Below are 9,920 nucleotides of genomic sequence, written 5' to 3' on the forward strand. Positions count from 1 at the left end.
GAGGAATTCCTAAACAGCTTAAATATACCTCAGTTATCTATTGAACATAAAGATATTCTCGATACCCCGCTTACTATAGATGAGTTGTATCGTGCTTTAGACAGTATGCCTAATGGCAGAGCACCTGGTCCAGACGGCTTTCCGGCTATATTTTTTAAACATTTCTGGTTAATGTTTGCTCCATTATTTCTAAGAGTAGTAACTGAAATTAAAAGTAAAGGTGATATACGTCAAGATATGAATATAGCAGCAATTAAACTTTTATTAAAGCCAGAAAAAGACCCTACCGTCCCGTCAAGTTACCGACCGATATCACTAATTAATACCGATATTAAAATTATCGCTAAGGCCTTGGCATCTCGATTAGAGACGGTAATCTCGACAATTATTCATAGTGATCAAACAGGTTTTATTAAAGGTCGTCATTCTACTAATAATATTAGGAGACTCTTTAACTTGATTAGTATGTCACAGCGGTATGATAAAAAGGCAGTTGTTATTTCGCTGGATGCAGAAAAAGCATTCGATAAAGTTAACTGGTCCTTCCTCTTTGCTGTCTTAAATAAATTCGGCTTCGGGGAGTCATTCATTCAATGGGTCTCAATATTATATGATTCTCCTAAAGCTACAGTTACTACTAATGGGATTACATCACAGAGTTTTACTTTACAAAGGGGAACAAGACAAGGGTGCCCAATGTCTCCTTTATTATTTGCTATATTTATTGAGCCGCTTGCATTAGCTATACGTCAGGATAGACGGATCCAAGGAATCCACTCCGGGACAATAGAACATAAAATTAATCTATATGCCGATGATATATTACTCTATTTAGAAGAACCTGCTATCTCGCTAGGGGAAGCATTTAAATTAATAACTAAATTCTCTCACTTATCAGATTACTCTATTAACTGGACAAAATCAACATTATTACCTATTACAGAAAATTCATGGAATCCTACAAGTCAGGATCCACACTACTCCTTTCCTACAGGTAATTTAAAATACTTAGGTGTTAAAATTTCACCTAAGTTAACTGAATTAACTTCTTTAAATTTTTCACCATTATTGGATAGTATCCGTAGTGACCTGGAGCGCTGGAATAATCTTCCGATCTCTTTAATAGGACGGATAGCTACTATAAAAATGAAAGTTTTACCAAAGATTAATTATTTATTTTCAATGATTCCATTTAAACCTACGTCTAACTGGTTCCAATCGCTGGACTCTGCTATCATAAAATTCTATTGGAATAAAAAAAAAGCCAAAATTAGTCTATCTACTCTTCAGGAAAGTAAATCTAAAGGAGGTTTAGAGGCACCAAACTTTATGTACTATTATTTAGCTAATCAACTACAATATCTTGTGCTATGGACACAACCCAACAGAGATACTAACTGTTGGTTGGAATTGGAGCAGAAGGATTGTAATAATCTTAGACTGTCAGATTTACTCTTTATTACAAAATCAATAAGACGACATAATTGTTTTAAAAACCCAATGATAGCCGCCACCCTGACTGCCTGGTGGAAGGCATTAGAAATTACAAACTCCCAATTGGCGCCCTGTGGGCTCTCTCCCATTTGGCATAACCCCGACTTTCAACCTAATAATCATCGTTCCATTTAAGCCTATGGGAGCAGAAAGGAATTACACACCTTCATCATCTTTTCTCAGATAATAAGTTTATATCGTATACAAACTTGGTCCAGAAATATGAAATAAAAAAGGGAAATTTCTTACATTATCTGCAAGTTAAAAATATGGTTAAGAAACAAATCCCAACACTTCAGGATACGCTCCAACTGCCTGTCTTAGCTAAAGATATTATAAAGCTTTCTCCAACAACAATAAAGAAAATATCAAAAATATATAAGTTATTTTTATACACAAATAAAACGTATTTACCGACTTTAAAATGGGAAAAAGACTTGTCTATAGTTCCGGAACCAGACTTTTGGACCCAAATCTGTGAAAATGTATTTAAAATGACCAAACAGACAAATTTGCAACTTATCCAATATAAGATACTTCATAGAACATATATTACACAATATATGATGAAAAAAATGGGACTCTCTGACTCCGACATTTGTCTCCAGTGCTCACAAAACACTGCCGATACTTATCTTCATGCTTTATGGTCATGTACTCCAGTGCTGCATTTCTGGACTAAAATCTTGGAAAAGCTCGCTGATATATTAAACTGTAGGCTTCCTTTATCTCCAAGATTGTGTTTACTAGGTGACTTAACAATAACTGAGCTACCATGTAAACAATCTCAATCTATATTTATAGCCCTTACTATTGCTAAAAAAATAATCCTTGTCAATTGGAAAAATAAACAATCTCTAAATATCGACCACTGGTTAAACTTACTAATAAATTATATCTCAATGGAAAAAATCTCTGCCTTAAATAAAAATCAAGTATCAAGATTTAAACAAATATGGTCTATGTACATAGAATATTTTAATCTCAATTTGGCAACTTAATCCTGCCAAGATTCTGCCTGTTAACGAGAGCCACCACATCGTTACAACTTCTGTTTTCGCTGCTTCTGTATTTGGTATTTTGTATCTGATTGTTTTTATTTTTATATAGTCAGGAACCTAGTTGCTGCTAGTGGGCTCGAGCATACCACACTATACGACACTATACTCATTAACTCCTTAAGATCTATTTCTAGTGGGCACTAAGCATCAACACTTGGTGTTACTGCATGCTAATTAGTCAATTTTCTTGACGCCGTCCCCTGTGGTCGGGCGGGGGTGGTTCTGCCCCCCCCCCGTTGTCTGCTCGGTGGCGGTTGCGTCTTGGCCGCTCCCTGGGCCCCCTGTGGGGTGCGGTGTTGGGGTGCTTCCCCTGGTGCCCGGGGCGGTGCCGTCCCGGCGCGGTCCGCTGCTCCGTGCCCGGCGGCGCGGTTCGGGGTGGGTGGGCCTCCGGTGTGCCCCGTGGTTCCCTCTCCCCTCCCCCTTCCTCCCCCCCGTCGCCTCTCCCTCCTCGCCTCCTCCCGCCCATCCTCCTCTGCCTCCCGGTCCCTTTTCCCTTGTCGCCCTCCCTCCTCCCCCCCCCCCCCCCCCCCTCCTGCCCTGCAGCCGCCCTTTCGCCTTCTTGTCGTCTTCTCCCCGCTTCCCCCCCCCCCCCCTTCCCTGTCTGCCCTGCGGCCCCTCCCTCTCCCTGGGCCTGGGGCTCCCTCCCCGGCCCGGGCGTCGGGCTCCGGGGGCCGGGCGAGGGTTTGGGGCCTGCCCCACTCCGGTAGAACTCCTGGCGCCCCGGGCGGGCTCCGGTGGCCGGTGGGCTGTCCGGCAGCCCTGCTGCGCTGGCTGTGCGCCCATTGTGGTGCCGGGTGGATGAGGTGGGGGGCGGGTGGGGGTGGGGGTGCTGGGGGGCGGGCGTGCCACCTACACCCGCCGGGTTGGGTGAGGCCCCGCTGGTCGCTCCTCTTACTCACTTCACTAGCTTGCACTATACACTTTGTAAATATACACATAGGGCACACAACACATTTCTTGGTGGGGTGGGGAAGGGTGGAAACACCGTCTTCACCCTTCAACTCCCCTCCAATTTTAATGCACCTCACGTCCAAGGGGAGGGGTGAGTTGGGGCGGGGAGCCATCAGAGGGGATGGACTGCAGTGCCTGGCAGCGCTGTGGTCCCCCCCATTTGTGTCCCTGCCCCACCACTTTGTCCCTCCATTCCCTTTTTTAATGCACCACACATATACATATTCATTTTTTTGGGGGGGATACGGGTGTGTCGGAGTAGGGGAAATTTTTTCCCTCTGCTCCGACTCACCTGCTCCCAATTTTAATGCACCACACGCACACACTTGTATATACACTGGGTGGGGCCACATTCACGGTGTAAGGGTAGAGCTCGCCAGTCGGCGAGCTGGCGGACTCAGTAACAGGGTTAGGTGTCACTAGTACTCTGGCGTGACGACCGGGGCCTCTCCCCACCGGGCTCGGTGTTCTGGTGTTCCGCCTTCTCCCCTGGTGCTTCCTCCTCTGCTTCCCCCCTCCCGCCGCTGTGCAAATCTCGCGCGGCTGGAGGTGGGGTGGGCACATCTTCCCTCTCTGCGCTGCTGCCCGGTGCCGGTTTCCGGGGGTGGGTGGGGGGTTCTCGCGGGGGGCCGGGTTCGCGGGGGGGGTGGCGGCCGTCGGGGGGGGGGGCGGCTTGTTTGGGGGGGGGGTGGAGGTATGGGTGGGTGGGGGGTTGGGTGCTGGGGGTCGGGGTGTGTTCGGGGGTTTGGGGGTCGGGGGTGGTGGGGCCTGGGTCGTGGTGGATGGCGGGTTTGGGTGGGGTGCGGGGGGGTCGTGGGGGGATGGGGGCTGGGGACCGGTGGGGCGCTGTGGGGGCCCGCTGGGCCTCGTTCTGCGGCCTTGGGCTCGGGGGTGTGGGCCGGGGCTGGGGCGGGGGTGTTCCGGGTGTCTGGGTCGGCTCGCCGACCGGTGTCCGCTCGGGTGGCTTGGGGGTGGCCTTGGTGCTGCCGCGGCCTGGGGATTCCGGGGGGGGGGTGCTCGCTTTGCTGGACCGCGGTTGACGGCTTCTTTCTTTGGTGGTGGTCCTTATGCATGCCAGATCCGTCGCACCAGCATCTACTGAAACTCAACAGAAGTACCCTCTCCCTCCCACAGCCCCTTGAATCAGTTGGTGCTGGTGTCTGTGGTTCTCACTTTGCTTTATCTATCCTTCCCTCCTTCCTCTCTTTAGTTTTTCCTCTGGTCACTTGAGATCTTAATTTATTAGAAGTATGAGGTTTCTGGGGTTGGCATAAGACTCCGGTTTTGTAACCACGCAGGAGGGGTCTTGTTGGTGCTGGACTTCACTTTGATGGATTGGATGTACTGGCTTCTATTGATCTCACTCTGCCTTATCGATCCTTCCCTCCTTCCTCTCTTTAGTTTTTCCTCTGGGCTCTTGAGATCTCGCTAAATTTGCTGGAATTTAGAGGCTTCCGGGGTTGGCGTAAGACTTTGATTTTGTAATCATGGGGAAGGCAGGAAGTGTTTGGTCGGTGCTGGATGTCACTTTGATTTACCTTTCTTTTCTCTTTATTTCTTTTTTTTTCTGACCTTTTCTCTGGTCTCCTGACCATTTAAATCTCACGACTCTGGCAAGATTCTGAAGTACCTGGTTAAGGCGAAGGGTAATGGGATATTTATAAGGTTTTAGGTGAATGAATGAGTATAAATTTATACGTATTTGCACGCACGCACACGCACGCACGCAAACGCACGCAAACGCACACACGCAAACGCACGCACGCACGCAAACGCACGCAAACGCACGCACACATACACACAAAAAAAAAAAAAAAAAAAAAAAAAGAGCAATGATGACAAGACGTTGAATCGGTAAGACTACCGAATGAACAATTCTGAGCTCTTCAAAAAAAAAAAAAAAAAAAAAAAAATATATATAATATACTGTTAGACAGGCTGGAAACTTGGGTGGGATTAAATGGAACACTCCTTAAATGGTTCAGGTCCTATTTGGAGGAAAGGAGTTACTTTGTGACTATTGGAAATTTTGAATCTGATCGAAAGGCCATGACATATGGGGTCCCTCAAGGGTCAGTCCTTGGACCCCTGTTGTTCAGTCTGTATATGTTACCTTTGGGTCAAATGCTTCAGAACGCCGATGTTGACTATCATAGTTATGCAGATGACACACAACTGTATTTATCTATGTCCCCAAATGACAGCAGTTCTATTAACGCATTGTGTCATTCTCTAGAGCAAATTAACAACCGGATGAACCAAAATTTCCTTCAGCTAAACGAAAACAAAACGGAGGTCATTGTTTTTGGCAATAAAGAAAAGAGGATTGCTGTTAAAAAACAGCTTGAGTCACTGTCTTTAGAAACTAAAGACCAAGTTTGAAATCTTGGGGTACTAATAGACTCAGACCTGACCTTCAGCAATCATATTAAATTCATGACTAAAACAGCCTTTTACCAGCTGAAAAACATATCCAGACTGAAGGACTGCATGTTTCAAGCAGACCAAGAGAAGCTTATCCATGCTTTTATCTCCACCAGACTAGATTACTGTAGCGGTCTTCTGACTGGACTCTGTCAAAAGAACATGAGACAATTGCAGCTCATTCAGAACACCGCAGCTCGAGTTCTGGCCAAAACAAAGAGATCAGAACATATTACTCCAGTACTTAAGGATTTACACTGCTGACTGCTCCCAGTCAGCTGTAGAATCGATTTTAAAGTTCTGCTACTCGTCTATAAATCACTAAATGGTTTGGGTCCTGAATATATCCAAGAAATGCTGATTGAGTACAAACCCAGCAGGGCTCTGAGATCTACAGACTTGGGCCAACTAGTGGAACCCAGAGTTCGAAGCAAACATGGTGAAGCTGCATTTAGCTATTATGCTGCAGACAGATGGAATAGGCTGCCAACATAAGTGAAGTCAGCCCAGAGTGTAAATGCTTTTAAATCCAGGTTAAAAACTTTGCTTTTTTCTTATACCTTTGATTAGGGACTTTTTAAACAGCTTTAATTAAGTGTTTTTTTTTATTATTATTATTTTAAACTTAGTTTGTTGAATAATGTTTTAAGATTGTTATTGTATGTTTTTAGTAAATTTTGTAACCTATTTTCATTAATTTTTCTTTCTCTGAATGTTAACTACTGTTTCTTGATGCTTATGTGTTGTCTCTCCTTGTGTAAAGCACATTGAGTTGCCTTGTGTATGAAATATGCTATACAAATAAACTTGCCTTGCCTTGCCTTTTGGTTCAGGCAAATGGATTATTAAAAGTTCAATCAGTTCATCTACACCAGTGATTTGATCGCATGTAGTTCATGACAGTAGATTCGTTCCAATAGTTTGTTGATCACTTGATGATTGGTACCATGTAGATTATCTCAGTCCAGTAGCTTTAGATAACTGGGCATAGTGAAAGCCATGTGTCCGACCCCTCCTTCAGTCAGATCCGTCTTCATCACGATTTCGGTTCATTGCAGTCTCCAGTCCGACTTTTTCTCCAGTTCAAGCAACCTTGTGGCCATGTCTCTCCTCATTCTGTTTATGGCAAGGTTGAGTGCTGCAAGGTCGTTTTTCACCAGAGAAGTGTCATCACAGGCCTTAGTTCGGCCGGCTTGCACGCCAGTGATGGCTCTCAGGGTGGCCGCAGCCATTTCCTCTGCATTCTTCTGGTGATCAGACATTTTTCGTAGCGTACGAAACAGACAGTGGGATCCAATCCGCAGCAGCATCAGTGTAACCACCAGCACAGCAAGCAGGTATACATCCTCCACATCTTCAACGTCCAAAGAAGTCAGATACAATGGTCTCCACTTAGCCCAGGAATCTTCAGCATATCCAGACATGTAAGTTCCACTTGGACATGAATGCTGAGTAGGTCCAGGTCTCATCGTAGAAAAGATTTTGTCAAACGCACTTAGAGACCAGCTAATTAGATCCATACTGATTTGTCGAAAGTTTTTGTAGCAGAGTGTCCTTTTCTCAGCACTCAGCACAGATGCTGTTTTCAAATGATTCAAGATTAACTGTCTTTGCACTTCAATAACATAGTCAGACATGTTTACATTTCTGTGTTGAAGCTCCCTCCTTGTTGATAACACAAGTTATTGCTCTCCCACATATAAATTGAACAAAAGACAGGTTATACATTTTCTTCACTTTAACTGATTAATACCAATTCTTTATATTTTTTCTTAAATCCAGCTAGTGTCTGTGTTCCAGTTAGTCCCCAATCTAGTGAATTCCATAGTTTTACACCATTACAGGAGATCGAAAATGACTTCAGTGTTCTCTGTACAAACACAAGTTTCTCTCTCAAATCATATTTCGATCCCTTGGCCTGGAAGCATATTTGCAGATTGTAAGGGAGACAGTGTCTGGCCGCTTTATACATTATCTGAATAGTTCTATAATTTATTAAATCATATAATTTCAATAGTTTAGCTTCAATAAACAATTTGTGTGTGTGTGTGCATTGTATGGAGCACTATGGATAATTCTTATTGCTCTTTTCTGTAGTACCATCAACGGCTGCAATCGACTTTTGTAAGTGTTTCCCCAAATTTCAACACAATAAGTCAAATAAGGCAGGATCAGTGCACTATAATATATATATATATATATATATATATATATATATATATATATATATATATATATATATATTTGGAGTGCCTTTTGACTCAATATTTTTGGGGTTCTGTCGAGGATGGATATACTTCTAGCCAGTTTTTTTTTTAACTGTGTTATCTGAGGAATCCATGTAAGCATCTCGTCAATAATTATTCCCAACACATTGTGTTGGCTTACCCGTTCAATGTTTACATTAGAAATTTGTATGCTGATATTTTCTTTAGTTCCTTTTTTACCAAATAACATAAATTTAGTCTCATTAAGATTAATAGACAATTTATTAACATTAAGCCATTGTTGTAGTTTATATAATTCCTCATTTATTATTTGCACTAGCTTCTGTATATCCTCACCTGTACAGAAAATATTTGTATCATCAGCAAAGAGTACCATCTTTAACACAGTAGAGACTTTACATATATCGTTTATATACAATATAAACAATTTAGGGCCCAAAACCGAGCCCTGAAGTACACCACATGAAACTTCCATTTTATTAGAGGTACTCTCTCCTAATGTCACATACTGATATCTTTTGGTTAGATAACTTCGTAACTAGGGGTGTGAATTGCCTAGTACCTGACGATTCGATTCGTATCACGATTCACAGGTCACGATTCGATTCGATACCGATTAATCCCGATACGAATTTATAAGTCGATTGTTGCGATTTTTTTTCATTCAAATTTAGAAAATACTAATCAGTAAGCTTGTAGAGTGTAAGATTTATATGAAAATGTATTATTTATTTATCTGAAATTTCAGTCTTATAGAGGTTGTAATCTGTTTCATGTTTGAACAGCATTAAAATAAAATATTAAGGCTTAATGTTCCGTTCATATTCTTCCATGCTCAAGGTGTGAAACCTAAAAAAAAAAAAAAAAAAAAAAAAAAATCGATTCTGCCGATTATTGAATCGATTCGAGAATCGCGCGATGTAGTATCGCGATATATCGCCGAATCGATTTTTTTTAACACCCCTATTCGTAACCAATCTAATACAGTGCCCCTGATCCCCATTCTCTCTAATTTATTTAATAATATTTTATGATTTACAGTGTCAAACGCTTTTTTTAGATCAAGAAATATTCCAATGGTATATAATTTTTGATCAATATCATCTGTGATTATTTCCATCGTCGGTCAGGGCTTGGGCCGTAGAATGTTCTTTTCTGAAACCATATTGACTATCATCTAACAATTTATGTTTAGTTATAAATTTATCAAGTCTATTATTAAAGAGTTTTTCTAATATTTTTGACAACTGTGGCAGAATTGAGATGGGTCTATAGTTACCATAATCATGAACATCATCAGTTTTGTATATAGGAATCATTTTTGCAATTTTCATTTCATCTGGGAATGTCCCAGTCTGAAATGATAAATTACATATATAAGTTAGTGGATGTAGTATTTCATTTATTATATTCTTGATTAACTTCATATCAAAACCGTTTGTGTCACTGGAGTTTTTTGTTGTGCATTTGGCAACCAGGTGTCTTATCTCAGTGTCCGTGACTGGCTCCAAAAACATGGAGTGTAGGTTTCCTGTATAACTATTATCGTAGTGAGAGGAGGATTCTGGAATTTTCTTGGCGAGATCAGCTCCTACAGTTACAAAAAACTCATTAAAATTGTTTGCAATAACTTCTGTATTCACTACTTTTTTATTATTAACATTAAAATATTCAGGATAAGATAGTTTCTCCTTTTTATTCTTTCTTATAACTTCATTCATAATATCCCATAATTTACAAGTAAAGTTTTTGTTTTCATCTA

This window comes from Festucalex cinctus, chromosome 7, assembly GCF_051991245.1.
Source record: "Festucalex cinctus isolate MCC-2025b chromosome 7, RoL_Fcin_1.0, whole genome shotgun sequence".
In the NCBI taxonomy this organism is placed as follows: Eukaryota; Metazoa; Chordata; class Actinopteri; order Syngnathiformes; family Syngnathidae; genus Festucalex; species Festucalex cinctus.